The sequence below is a fragment of the Sciurus carolinensis genome, chromosome 11 (genome assembly GCF_902686445.1).
Source record: "Sciurus carolinensis chromosome 11, mSciCar1.2, whole genome shotgun sequence".
In the NCBI taxonomy this organism is placed as follows: domain Eukaryota; kingdom Metazoa; phylum Chordata; class Mammalia; order Rodentia; family Sciuridae; genus Sciurus; species Sciurus carolinensis.
The window spans coordinates 25971626-25987238 of record NC_062223.1 but is presented as its reverse complement, the minus strand read 5'-3'; the positions used below and the strand labels follow the sequence as shown (position 1 = coordinate 25987238).

The 15613-nt window shown below is 39.8% G+C and overlaps 2 pseudogenes; one reads left to right on the top strand and one right to left on the bottom strand.

Annotated features, from left to right (window-relative positions):
- Window positions 1-918: 918 nt before the first annotated feature.
- On the bottom strand, window positions 919-1851 carry LOC124960558 (olfactory receptor 4C12-like; annotated as a pseudogene).
- Window positions 1852-5053: 3202 nt separating this feature from the next.
- On the top strand, window positions 5054-11257 carry LOC124959282 (E3 ubiquitin-protein ligase rififylin-like; annotated as a pseudogene).
- The last annotated feature ends 4356 nt before the right edge of the window (window positions 11258-15613 follow it).

The window sequence follows — 15613 nt, the reverse complement described above, 5'->3', positions numbered from 1 at the left end:
CATCAATCACTTTCTCAACTCTGCTTATGCTCACTGTAGTGGGATGTCTTCTGCCAGGTTTGGTCCAGCTGCACCCAAATTGCTTGCTGGTCCAGACCACAGTTCCTTGATTTCCAGCCTCAGTTTCCCCATCATCTCAATGGGAGGCTCCCAGGTTGCCAATACCAGACAAGTTTCTTGTGAACCAGCTTCTACCCAGATACTGTGAACTAGTTCTGTCCCAAATGGAACACAATGAACTTCTCCACCTTAATTGGACAACAAATATACCTTCCCAAAGTATTGGAAGCCCAGCCTGTGAGAGGAACTGACCCTCAAAATGTAAATACTTCCTAGACCTTCATCTTTCAGCCTCAGGGCATTATTTATTCCTTTATCATTAATCTCATGATAATTAATAAATTTATGTAAACTTGCCCTATTCAAATCAGAAAGCTGTGTGATCTGTCTCCTGATTGGACCTCAACTTATACAAGATGGAAGACAATGCCAGCATTTTAGAAACAAATAAATAATGTCTCCTTTTATTATACAATCAATGTTTAATGAACAACAAAATGCACAAAATAAAGAATCTACGTGGAGGCCAGAGTCCAAAGTAAAAGAATATCAGAAAATATGTATCTTCAATTATTGGTAGAAACCAACATAACAATGTTAAAAAAGATTATTTTAATGTCAATCCAAATATTCTAGATTCATAGTTTAGCTTCTAGAGGCATTTCAGATTTCCAGTTCATTTATGAATATTTATTGATTCAGAAATAACTTGTGGCAAAAGTATGGATAGGGGACAGTAAGTCTGGATTACAGCCCAAGGCTTTAACTTTATGCCTGAGTGACCACCTACAAGTCTGATCCAATTACTCATTAGAGCTGACATCTTCACCTGTGATATGTAATGTTCAATGGTTCTGTTTAATTGTTACCTGAAGTTACTTTTTTTCCCCAGAGCTTCCTTATTGCATTTTTGACCTCAGCATTTCTGAGGGTGTAGATTAAAGGGTTTAACATAGGGGCTACCATAGTATAAAACACGGCAACAGCTTTATCAATTGGCAGAGTGGTCACTGGGCGGAGATAGACAAATATGCAGGGCACAAAGAATAAGACGACTACTGTGATGTGTGACACACAGGTGGACAGGGTTTTGCGCCTCCCTTCCAAGCTATGGTTCTTTAGGGAGCACAAGATGATCACATAGGATACCATCAAGAGGAGAAAGTTAAATAGGCAGATGAACCCACTGTTGGCAGCAACAAAGATCCCAAGGGTATGAGTGTCCGTACAGACAAGTTTCAGCAAAGGGTATATGTCACACATAAAATGATCAATGGTTTTAGGGCCACAGAAGGGCAGCCAGACTGTAAAGAGGATCTGAATGGTTGCGTGGAGAAATCCCCCGGTCCAGGTCACTCACACCAGGAGAATGCATAGCTTGTGGCTCATGATGGTCTTGTAGTGTAGAGGTTTGCAGATGGCAACATAGCTGTCATAGGCCATCACCGTCAGCAGGATGATCTCACCAAAAATATGTTCTGCATTGACTTGAGCCATACATCCATTAAAGGAAATGGCTTTCTTCTGGTGAAGGGAGTCCATTATCAGCTTAGGAGCTGAAGAAGAAGAATAAATTGTGTCTATAAAGGACAGGTGGCTCAGGAAAAAGTACATGGGGGAACTCAGAGCCTGGCTACTGACAATGGTAACCACAATGAGTACAATGAATAGGCTGCCTAAGAGTGTTATCATGTACAGAACCAAAAATATCACAAATACTACTTTCTGCATTTTGAGGTTCTGTGTAAGACCTATTAAAATGAATTCAGTTACATTCCTTTTATTCTCCATTTAAGTGGTATAGGTGATAAAAACTCCAGCAAGGAATATTTTACCTTTAGAAAAAAAAGGAAAAAGGAACCATGAAAGAATAATAGTTCAAAATTCTGTCTTTTCAGTACTCTACCATTTCACAAAACTATAGAAATTGAAACTTCAAAACTTCTCTTAGATGACTCTCTCAGTCTATTTTTTTCCTGACCTCAAAAATATTATTATAAGACAAAGGACACCCAGAACAAAGTGATTTCATTTTCTAGGGCCAGGGGAGCAATTGAAAAACCTCACTCAAATATTAGCACGATGGACTAAAGTGGTCACTAGAAGTGATAATATTAAACTAACTGACTTTTAAATGTATATATGAAATAATGTGAATTAAAACCAGAGAATAGTCTGTATGCCCTAATTATAATTATGTAAACATATGACAGGTTAAAAGTTAGTGATAATAGTTATGGAATTAGTACTTGAAGAGTGTAGGTTTTATGTATGTATTTTAAGAATAAAATTCAAAGTTTTCACATAGATTCTATGTAGGTTTTTTTCACCTATGCTAACATGTAACAATTCTCTTTTGTTCACATCCTTGTCAAAGTGTTTCCTTTAATATGCTATAATTATACATTATTATGTGACTAGAACTGGAGGACCTAATGTTAAGTCAGATCTCCTATGTGTAAGTGAAAAAAGGGCAATCTGAATGTGGAACAGGGAGGGAGTACTAGAGAGTGGGAAGATGGGAAGGGAGGCCAAAGGGAGTTTGGATCACCAGTAACAAAATGCACCTAAAATGAGAGAAGGAATAGGTTTCCATGTTCCCCAGCACAGTACAGAGACTAGAGTTCATGATAACCTGCTGCATATTTTATAAGTATCCAGACTGGAGAAGCTCAAAGGTGACAAACACAAAGAAGTGAGCCAGAAAGGAACTGCAAATTACTCTGGTTTGACCAGTGCTTAATGGATGTATGTGTTGAAATATCACATTAATATGTGTAATTATAACATATTAATAAAAATAAAATAGAAATATTCCAATATTATGCAGTCATTAAATGTATGTATAGCAAAAATTGATAAGTAAATTTATTAACCTATTTAGGACATTTACTTTAGGTGTGAGTTTATGGGTGACCTTTTCCTTTTTTTTAACATTTTCCAGATTTCTACATTTGCATTATTAATTTTATGATCAGAAAATAAATAATATTTCCATATGTTTTCCTGGAGGACTGTATTTAAGATCATGATTTTTAAAACTGAGTAGAATATATGAAATAAATAACAGCAGGAATTGTAAATTTGCTCATCATGGAAATCCAGAAAATACTATATGAATATAATTAAAGTAATACGGTAATGTGTTCATTAAATAGTTGTTACCAGTTCACCAAATAAACAGGATGTGGGCCTGAATCAGCATTAACTGCTCAAAGAAGTTCAGAAGATCAGGCTGCCCACAATGATATAAATATCATTTTTATTCTACCAGCCAGACTATTGAACTCTGGTTCTAACTTACACAATTAGTCAATAATTTACATGTGTAGTCAATAAGTCAAATCTGAATAATCAGCCAAAATCCTATTTTTTGCATAGTCTATTTTAATTTACTTGATGCAGAATGCACATGTCACTCAAACTTTGAGATAGCATTTAAAGATAAATTTTGCCATTATTAATTCTCACTTTTTCCTGGACCTCTGATTCCTTTTCTTTTTTCCCTTTTAACTTTATATGTTCTAAAAACACCAAGGTTGTGAAGGGTGAGATGCACTGTCCCCACTCCATGTGGGCATGATACAGAACTAATGAGGTATAAGGAAAAGAAACCTAGTCCACATGATTCCACAAATGCTTCATTAAGAAGCTGGCCTTGGAGAGCCAAGCCCAGGGCTGTGGCTTCCCTTCTGGATAATCCAATGTACCAGAGAGTCCTTCCAGGGCCCTGGAGCCCTTGAGAATACAATGGAGTGAACCTGTAATTGCCAACTCTCCTCTAGAGAAGACAGCCCTTGGGAAAGCCAATGGCTGACTAGAACATTTCTGTAACTTCCTTAAGGTCTGCACCAAAGGGCAAATTTCACAATCAAGACCAGACAGAAAACCCTAAACTTGACTTATTCATCTGCATTATTTACTTATTCATTAGTTCCTTATAAATCTTGAAATGGTCTGAATATTTTGAAGAACTGCTTGCTTTTACAAGTTTCATCTTCCTCCTTTTTTTCCACATTCCACAGAACAGACACAAATGTACAAACCAAGAAACTCAGTTTTACCTTAAAATTGATGTCCTTGGTGTTAATTAGCATCATCAGATTATTTTTCTCACCTACTTCCAAATCCGGTAGTGTACCCATTAATGCTTAAATCTTCTAATACTTATATTTTTGCAGAAAAGCATAAAAAAGTCTTACTTTCCATAAATGGTTCTTAGACCATAATTGACCAACAAGATCCTAAACAGAAACTTTCATTGTAACTCTGCTTTATCCCATGTTAGTAGCATTCAGAGACCTATTTTCCCACCATATGTTTCCTATTTAAGAATTTTTATTGAATGTTTGTCATTTTCTCAGCACTCTACTAAATGACTTATGTGTATTTTTTAACCTACTCCTCAGGACAATGCTGTGAGATTGGTACACAAGAAAAGGAAACTGGTTAGAAGAATGTAAATGATTTATCCAAAGTCATACTGATAAAAAGCATAGGAGTTGTATTCAAATACAGACTGTCCGTCAATATCTTTAGCACTCCACTCTGTGCCTCTAACAAGTCCAGTTTACCTCGATGGATCAGCTGTGTCAGAGTTTGCACTAATTCCTAAAGCTATCACCTGTAGCCACCAGAAATCCAAGTAGTCATTTTGTCAGAAGTTAATTTTTTCAAGTTTCCATTGGACAAGGTCCTAGAATAGGTTACATTAGAAGCCTCAGATACTTACATTTGATCAATTAATCATGCTTTAAGGGTGAGTAAACTGATACCAGACAGGTCAAGTCCTAGGAAACACAGTTAATAGATTGGTGGCAGAGGACAAGAAGAACCCAGGTCTATTAATGCCTAACACAATCAAATTTATCCCACCACAATATCTTGCCTTCCATAGCATGCCATGAGATGAGTATATGCAAGGAAAAATAACCTTAAGATGAGAATTAACTTTCAATTCATATTTAGCAATACCTGTATTGACTCTCTAAGAATGAGGGCCAGACCTGGGTTCAAAGATGCAGAAATTGATTCAGATCCACTGAAACAGAAACAAGCTCTTGCTGGGTTAGAAGAATATCTGAGAAAGTTTGATAAGGTCATAATTAAAAGTGTCCCTAGATTGGACTTTAATCAGATTTCCAATCACAACACAAGGTACACTTTTTTTCTGGTAGAATCTCTATTTTAATGCATTTGCCTTTTGGATCTCAATTTTGGAGTTAAAGGATTCCTTTGAAAAAATAGGGTTCAGATGCTGTTCCTCTTCCTCCCATGCTAATCTGTCTTGACTAGAATGAAAGTCACATCCCCTACCTCAGCTCTACCTCCAATTTACCTTTTTTTTGTTCTCAGTTGTATCTCATCATATCTGTCCCCCAAAATACAAGGTAAACTTTTCCCTCTGTTTCATCCCTGGGAAAATCAGAGCATTGTTTCAAGGAAATGAGTGACTGACTTCACATAAAGTAATCTGACTATTCAAACCACCATCTCCTATGCCCTACTCTTGGAGGAAACCCCCAGTAACCCAACCAGCTACTGAACCATCTCCACACTCAGAAGCCTAGAAATTAGCTCCAAGTTCAATAAATTATACACTGATAAATTGTAGATATACCCACATCTACAGTTTATGAGAACAGATACTTCTGCAAAATATTCTAAAACATCTAACAGTTATCCCTCATCAAATATCAGAAAGTAAGTCTTCAATTATTTTAATTACAAACACCTTGGAGGAAAATGGAAATACATAAAACTGGATTAAAAATAATCAATTCAAGATAACTTACTGTGATTGCCTCTGTAGTTGAGAAGAATGCCCAATATATTCAGAAACACAAAGTTATCATTATATGTAGCTATTAAAACAGTATTTTATGTCAGGTACATTTTTTCAAATTCTTATTGATTAGACAATCTTACTGGAAGCAGAAAAGATCAAGATGACACATATTTTTTCTAATGGATTCAGCAACTATTCTCAAAGCTCCAGTAACTTTGGAACTGATGTCAAAAAGTGAGAGGAAGGAAGGAAAGGAAGAAGGAAGGAAGGGAGAGGAAACTTGAAGTCCTTGGTTACTGAAGTCTTCTTCTCCTGTACTTAGATCTATAGTTAGAGAATAAGAAGCACACATATTTGTATCAATTATTGCACCCTTAAGATAAGAAAATGACTTCTCTGGAACTGCAGGGTGTAGGGAGGATCCTGAGAACTTTATTAAGGGATGCATCCTTCTAACTAAGGCTTCACCCTCTGAGGAATTAATTATCTCTGTTTTTTAAAGATTTTACCTTAGAAATATATATTTAGGAGTATTTATCTATAAATAACACATCTTCACCTGATTAGATCTTTCCCTGAGCTACCAGCCTGCATTTCTGGTCTGTGTGATGAAACACTTCTCCATAAGCCCTTGAGTATCATGAACTGGGACATGAAGGACTCTCAATGCCATGTGAATAGCAACATGGGGTTTCACTCGGGTGGCCTCCCTGAGGAAATTTCCTAGGTCATGGAGGCGGTTGAGATACTGAGTCAATCTCTCAACAGGTATTCACCTTGGGACATATTTTGCCCATAGGAATGAACCGTAAATTTGATATTCTTTCCAGACAGAGTGATATGTAGAGTTGAAAACCGAAGGAGGCTAATATCCTGGTGTCAACTTTTCTAGCATAGGAACAAAGTCTATCTTGAATTTTATGGCTTTCCATTGACAAGTTGAGAAGATTAGGAATTCCACCAGCTGTTCAGTAGAAACCTCACCTATGCAAAAGATTTTTTTCATGTGTAATTTCCCCAGGACAGTGGAGATCGCCACAGCCAAATATTTTCTGACATCTTGCAAACACATATGATAGCAATTACTCCGTAGCTTGGAGGACAGGGTGTTATTCAACTCACATATCATAAAAGTTGAAACAGATGCTACATATTTAAACATATAGCGAGGCAGTGAATGGAGAACCAGGAGAACCAGTAACAATAGCTACTATCATTAGAGGGAACTGTGTCCTTTATTCTATGAAAATGATGCATTGCATCAACCGATTTTCATATTCAGAAACAACCCTCATTCCCAGCACAGACTTGTTGCCGCCCGCAGCAACAATTGCGCAGGTATTTATCGGAGGGGCCTGGAAATAAACTATTTTTCCTATATTCACTAATTTATAGAGGAAGAGAGACTTTGAGAGAAAGATAGACTTTGCTTAGAGGAAGAGAAACTTTGCTTATCAGGAAGAGAGACTTTGCTTAGAGGAAGAGAGAATTTGCTTAGAGGAAGAGAAACTTTGCTTAGAGAGAAAGTTTTAGAGAAAGAGAGACTTCTACGCTTATCAGAGATCTATTTCTTCTTAGTTCTGCTTCTTCTTCTTAAGGTGCGTCCTGCATCCTGTGAACTAAGGGTGCGTCTATCTGAGGTGCTTCTTAGTGATGCGTCCCACGTACTGCGATCTACCTATCTGTGATCTAGAGGTGTGTTCTCAATCCTCCGCTCTGCGATCTGCCTTCCCCTGCTGCCTGCTGCTTCTCTCTGCGAGCTGCTTCTATCTGCTTGCTGCCTTTTCTTCTTCCTTTCTGCTAGTGGCTTCTACTCCGCTTCTTTATGCTAGCTGCTGCTCTTACTGTCGCGCCCCTGCCCACTGCCTGCTTATATTCCCTCCAGGAGGTGGAGGGCAGGGCCACGCCAGTTGCAATCAGGCGAGGAGCCAGCTGCCCTATTAGGCAAGGGTTAAAAATGAGCAGGAACGAGCAGGCCCACTGGGGAACACCTGTGCATGCGTTGTGCACTGGACTTAACTGAATATGGCTAGTGATAAATCACCTGAGTGTGCTTATGTTAATTAACCTCCTCACTGCCGATGTGAGCATGGCACAGCCCCCAACACAGACTCATCTTGGTCTTGCTGTATAATACTTTTTGTAAGCTATTGGATACAATTTGCTAGGCTTTTGTAGTAAATTTTTGAATCTGTATTCAAGAGATAGTTGTAGTTTTCATGTGATATCTTTGGTTTTGATATCAGAACAATACTGGTTTCACAGAATAAATTGGGAAGGACTGATTATTCTATTTTCAGAAATGTTTGTGAAGATGTGGTTCTTTCTTTTTTAAATGTTTTGTAAAAATAACCATAGAAATTTTTTTTTTTTTTAATTTCAGTCTTTCCCCTGCGCCTGTTCACCTTCCTCTACTCTACTGGTCTTCCTGCCAGTCATTCATTGTTCCTTTAACTGTATATATATATAGGTGAAATTCATTGGGGTATATTCATACATTTCATACCATACTTGATCAATTTCACTTTGTAGTTTCTCCCTTTTTCTGTCCCTTCTCTCTCCCCTTCTATCACCTTCTTCTATTCTGATAATCTCCCTTATTTGTTCATGGGACCCTCCACCCACTTACCCCGCTTATTTTGGTCTAGCTTCCACATATAGAGAAAGCATTTGACCCTTGACTTTTTGAGTCTGGTTTATTTCACATAGCATCATGTTCTCCAGTTCCATTCATTTAACAGCAAATGTCATAATTTCAGTCTTCATTATGGTTAAGTAAAACTCCACTATGTACATACACCACGTTTTCTTTATTCACTCATCCTTTGATGGGTTTCTGGGTTGGTTCCATAACTTGGCTACTATGAATTACACTGCTATAACATTGACGTTGCTGTATCACTATTGTACTCGGATTTGAGTTCTTTTGGATAAATACCTAGGAATAGGAGAGTGGTTCGTCACCATTTCCATCTTTTCAAAGGATCAACTTTTGGTTTCTTGTTTCTCTGTTCTATTCTCTAACTCCTGTGTTCCTTTCCTAATCTTTGTTCTTTCCCTTATCTGCTTGCTATGGGTTTTGTTTGGTCTTTTTCCAGTGTCTAAAGTGAAAAGGAAAGTTGACTGATTTGAGATCTTTCTCATTTTTCATATAGACATTAGCAAGTATAAATTTCCCACCAAGAACTGCTTTAGATGCATTGCCTAGGTTATGGTATGTCATGTATATATTTTCAGTCATATCAAGGTATTTTTTTATTTCCCTTCTAACCCCCATTGATTATTTAGGAATGTAATGTTTAATTTCCACATATTTATGAATTCCCCAAATTTCCTCCTGCTATGATTTTTATTTTCATTTATTTATTTATTTTTTGGGTATTGGGGATTGAACTCAGGGTCATTCAACCACTCAGCCACATCTCCAGCCCTATTTTGTATTTTAGTTAGAGACAGGGTCTCACTGAGTTGCTTAGCACCTTGATGTTGCAGAGGATGTCTTTGAACTCAAGATCCTGCTGTCTCAGCCTCTGGAGCCCCTGGGATTACAGGTGTGTACCACCATGCCCAACTGAATTTATTTATTTTTTCACTAAAGAGAGCAACTCTATTGAATAGTTTTCTATTTTTTCTTGGCATCTTTTCTTTCAGTGTTAAATGTAATAATGTATTCTGGAGAACATACTCAGTTTGACCAATCCTTTTAAGTCTTCATCTTGTTTAAGGGTGTAACTTGTTGAACTTCTGTCTGTCAACCCATTATTAAAATTGTGATATTGAAGTCTACAATTATTCTCTCCTAATCACCAATTTTCCTTTTTCTTGATCAGGTTTTGCTTCATGTATTTTAGGGCCATGTGTATGTCAATTATATCCTGATAAATTGACCCCTACCTCATTATAAAATGTAATTCTTGCTCTGTAATAACAACTTATGTCTTGAAGTTTAATTTATCTGATATTAAAGTATAATCACTTCTGATCTATTTGGTTTCTGTTTGCATGTCATACATTTTTCCAGACTTTCACAGTGGCACATGCCTGAATCCCAGCTATTCTGAAGGTTAAGGCAGGAGGGTCCCCAGTTCAAAGGCAGCCACAGAAACTTCGTGAGACCTTAAGCAACTTAGTGAGGCCCTGTCTCAAAATAAAAATAGAGGTGAGGAGACAGCGGTGGCAGTGCTGGTGTCCGCGGGATGCTGGCCGGGCTGGGGTCTGGCGAGAGGATGGCAGCTGCTCCTCGTCCTCCTTTGAGGAGCCCCACGGGCTGCTTGGATGAAGGAGGTGGCTGAAGGAGAGAGACTTGGAGTTTGGAGATTTTATCCTATGGGCAACCTGCTGCAACTGGTTCTGCCTGGATGGACAGCCTGAGGAGGTCCCACCAGCTCCTGGAGCCAGAACACAATCCTCTTCCAACCCTGAGTACAGCTCCTTCCCTTCCCCAACAGGCTTGGAACCAAGCTGCAAGGCCTGTGGAGCCAACTTCGCAAACACAGACAGGAAGCAGACCTGTTTGGACTGTAAGAAAAATTTCTGCATGACCTGTTCAAGCCAAGAGGGGAATGGGCCCGGCCTTTGCCTTCTCTGCCAATGGTTCTGAGCCACAGCCTTTCAGCGGGAGGAGCTCATGAAGATGAAGGTGAAGGACCTGAGGGACTACCTCAGCCTCCATGACATCTCTACTGAAATGTGCCAGGAGAAAGAAGAACTGGTATTCTTGGTGCTTGGTCAGCAGCCTGTAATCTCTGAGGAGGACAGGACTGGTGCCCCCACCTTGTCCCAGGACCTTCCCGAGCAGCAGGCCTTCCTGACCCAGCCTCATGCCAGCACAGTACCTCCTACCTCACCCAGCCTCCCTTCTTCACCTGCACAAGCCACCTCTGTTCCTCCTGCTCAGGAAAACCAACAGGACAATGACCATGTGTCTCAGGGCCAAGAGGATCCTGTCTACCTGGAGAGCACAGCCAGAGCACCTACCAAGGATGAGACCCAGTCCATTGACTCTGAGGATAGCTTTGTCCCAGGCCGGAGGGCCTCTCTGTCTGACCTGACCCACCTGGAGGACATTGAAGGCTTGAGGTGCAGCAGCTGAAAGAGATCCTGGCTCGCAACTTTGTCAACTGCAAGGGCTGTTGTGAGAAGTGGGAGGTGATGAAGCAAGTGACACAGCTGTACAAGGATCAGAAAGGACTCCAGCACCTGATGTGTGGCGCTGAGGACCAAAACGGGGGAGCAATGCCACCTGCACTGGAGGAGAACCTGTGTAAGATCTGCATGAACTCACCCATTGACTGTGTTCTGCTGGAGTGTGGCCACATGGTAACCTGTAACAAGTGTGGCAAGCATATGAATGAATGTCCCATCTGCTGGCAGTATGTGATCTGAGCTGTTCACGTCTTCCGGTCCTAAGGGCCGTACCAGTTTCTTCAGTGCCTTACGGGGAGATAACCCAGGGCATCTGGGCTCAGGGTTGGTCAGCTTGCAAAGGGGCAGGCTAACAGGAAATTTTGTAGTGTTCATGTTCCCAAGACTAGGGCAAGCAAAGATGCCATGTCATCCCTTGGCATGCCTGTCTTGCCATAGGGGTGCACCTCTTGGCTGGCAGAGCACCCAAAGCCAGTGGGAACTGGTACAAATCACATGGGTGAGTACCTGTATCAGTTATCTTGGGTTGATGGCAGTAACTGATCAACAGAGGACTTTCCAGCACTTGGACCATGTCTTCCTTCCTCTGAGAACCTAGACACATTTTCACCCTTCCTCCTGTATCCCACTCATCCCCTGAAAATGCTTGCCTCTGTTTAATCAGTCAGAAGTCCTCCTAGAAATGGTTCCCTTCTTTGAACCCAGCACATTTGAATTTAAACCTCGGCTCTCTCTAGCTTTTTGTGCTTTCTTGCTATACTGCCTAAAATCCATTTGTTTCTTTGGACCAAAAATGTGTTAGTTCATGTGGTTAAGACCAGCAATGGTCCTTAGGACAGAATTTGGATCAGTAAACTTATCTCTGGTAAGAAAATTCTATAGAAAAATTTCAAGGTTGTGAAGTCACTTCCTTAAGTGTTGGGATTGGGAGCCATCAATCTCCTGACCTGACCCAGGGATCTAACAAAACATCTGACTCAATAGCTGGGAAGTCTAGTCTGTGTGTGCAAGGGATAGTGAATGAATACTCTGCTGCTTCTTCTTTTTAGGCTTGACTTTGCACTATCCTTGAACTTCAGATTGTGAGGAAGGGGGAAGCATTTGGTGGAGGCAGTGGCTTTCTTCTTAACTTTGGCTTCTGATTCTCCTTTTCCTATAGGCAGGAGTCCTAACTACTTTAATGAAGTCTCTCTCTTTCCCACTGAGGTTTTAAACTTGGTCTCACCCAAGGCATAAGAGGCTTAGGCAAAGAGCCTTGTTCTCCTCTAGCCATTCTTCTCATGAAGTTCCTGGAAAACATACATATAAGAGCATCTAACTAAACAGCTGGAAGTCTCTGCTTTCCTTCTCATTCTATATATTTGGGAGCAGGCAAGAGGTAGCATTCTCTGGGCCCTTTATGAAGGACCACATAATGAGTAGGTGATGTTTTTGAGGTAGGGTTTTTACACCCCTGGATGAGCTGAAGAGCTTGTTTGCTGGAGCAGTTCAATAGAGATAAAACACACATACTATTAGAACTGTGTGTGCCCATTACCAACAGCTGAATTAGGTAAATCTGTGGAATACCTGAAGGCCTTGGCAGAATTCCCCCTCTCCCAACATGGTGTAGTCGAGGTCTGAGACTAGAACCAATCAGCCATAACTCCAGAAGGCAAAGGGAAACTTCTAAGGGGACCTATTATATTAGTAAGGTTTTCCCTCTGTCATCAACCACTAAACACCTTATGAGGAATTAAATAATTTCATAAAGTAGTTGGCAGTGGAACCCTGGGCCACTTGACTTAACATTACACCAAGTCGGAATAATCTGGGCCATAGATGGGATCAGATTTTCCTGTCAAGACTCTGCCTTCCACCTTTCTGCTGAATAGTAAGTACTGTAGTTTATAATGCTCACCATTTTAACCAAGGGTCATTGATCATCTTCCTTAATTCCACTGTGAAACAGGTCTGTGTGTATGCAACTCAGTTAAGATCTAGCAATAACTTCAAGGCTCTCCCTCCTTTCTCTGCTGAGCCCTCAACTCCCCTACCTCCCAATTTCCTCCTAGATAGGAACTGAAAATAATGTACTGATTGCTGGTTAGTGACCTCAGTTAGAATTAGAACTGATGTCACTTACTCAGTTTCAAAGATAAGAATTTGCCTTTAAATCTCTTACCTTTTGGTAAAGGTCTTCAGTGGGGGAAAATGATGTCAAACAACCCATTTGCTTTTGTATTGTCTTTATTATTACACCAGATAAAAGTTGGGAATTCCAAGATCCCATTCCAATTCATATTTAACCCAAGTAGAAGAGCCAATGTTTTATTCTCAAGTCTTCCCTCTTGTCCCTCATGAATCCTTGGTCTTAATTATCACAGCAATGTCTAATTCCTCCAGTTATTCCGTGGCTTTTACTTTGACTGCTGAGATTTCAGTGAAGACTTGTTTTAAAAGATGGACAGCTGACTGGTTCATAACACGTTGGAATAGTTGGATCCAAACTAATAAGAATAAGCTGTACAGGAATTAGTGCTAAATATATATTGTATAAATTTGTTGAAATCTCTTGGATGTGAATGTGTTACTTCAAGTGGCTTATATTAAGGTTCTCAGACTCACTTGGGTGTTAAAGCAAACCCAAATGTGTATTTTTTGTTACAGAGTTCTGCTTTATAATTTTGTAATAAAGTTTCAACATTAAAAAAAATAAAAAGAGCTGGGGATGTGTCTCCATGGTTAAACACCCCTGGGTTTGAACCCCAGGGTGATTGGTGTTATTATAAATTAGTAAAACCATTATGGAAAGCTGTGATTTCCCAAGAAAATTAAAATAGATCTACCATACAAATTCAGCATACTCTCCCTGGTATTTATCTAAAGGAGTTAAAGTCAGCACAGGGTTATTCAAAATGACTAAGCTACGGAATCAGTCTAGATAGCCATCAGCAGATCAATGGAGTATTATTCAGTGAGAAAGAAGTGTGAAATTGTGTCATTTGCTGGAAAATAGATGGAACTAAAGATCCTCATGATAAGCAACTAAGCCATACACAGAAATACAAATATCACATGTTTTCTCATATGTGGAATCCAGGGATGGTGGGGGTGGGGACAATGTGAAGTAGATCAGAGACTATTAGGGAACAGAAAGGCACCAGGGGGAGGGAATTAAGAGAAGGTTATAGGGAAGGTGGATACAATCAAAGTATATTATATGCATGTAGGAAAATGTCAAAAATAAACAACTTATGTGTAATGTTCATATGCACTCATTAATCTTTGTAAAAGCAACCAAAGAACCAAATCCACATACTTAGAAAGTAGAAGGGTCAGAAAAGCTCATAATCTTAAGCATAATTCTGATCTTTGACAATAATGAACAGTTGCTATAGCCTACATGTGTCTCTTTTCAGGAAATTAATAATAAAATGGCAATTCTGCACGGGCTTTGCTCGCCTCATTTGTTATCCTGTTGATCTTCCCTACAACTTTGAGATAAGTATTGTTAGGGCTGTTTCACAGTGGCTGATGAATGGCTGATGCACCCACATCCCCAGGACTAGAATCGACTGTGTCTTAGGTCTCAGGCTCCTTGATCATTTTGTAAACACAGCCATAGAGAGGCTGCTAACCTGGCAGAGCTGGCTGTTCTCCCCACACCACCCTTTGGGCACAGAGGTCATGGTCACAAGAGAGAAAACAGGTAGATTGATTTGGCTGCCAACCTGACTGAAGCTGCTTGTTCTGATCCTCTGGGAGCTGAAGGGCCAGAGTACCCCTAACACCTGCCTGTACATAAGAGCAGTAACTATTTCCCATAATCCACATATGGTTGTGTTGATAATCCCAGAGGATTCCTGATCCAGGAAGATCACATCAGGCACAGATTGCCAATGTGGTTTGGTTCTGAGTTTCCAATCCAGTTGAATCCAGACTTGGAGGAACAAAGGGAGTTATCTTCAAGCTAAGCCTAGGCTTGCCTGGAATCCCTGACTTCAGGCAACTTTCATGTGTTACTAATTTGTAACTCTCATATTAGATCCCAGAACAACTGGCTTGTACAATACACCTCAACTGGTCACTTCATCTGGCAAAGGTTTACTGAGTTGAGTTGGAGAAAGATGTCCTCCAATGGTTAGGGTCTGGGTTCCAAAACATCAATTTCTTTGGAAGTCTAATGAAGCTGACTTTAAAACTTCATTTTCTGAGCTGGGTTGCTTCTGCCTCATATTCACAGGATCTTGAAATTCCTTAGAGCAAAATAAACCCAGTTCATGAACTCAGTTTTATTTATAAAGCCTCTGTTAGAAATTATTTCCAAATCACTAACTGAGGAAAAGAAATACTATGCTTAAGCAAAAATGGATAAACGTGCAAAGCAGCCAGCAGTGGCTCAGTGAGCATGCTACCTCCAAGCATGGTTCTCTGCAAATCAGATGACCTGTGATGGGCTGAGCTCTGCACTCCCAAACCCACTCAGAGACCTGGGTACAATCTGTGACTTCCTTATTTACATATTTTTAAAAGAATTTTATAGTGAGATCTTGGATTTATAGGTAAGATGGATTCGAACATGTGTTTCTTTTGTTGTAGATTTTTATGAATACTGATGAGCAACCCCAGTCTACTAAA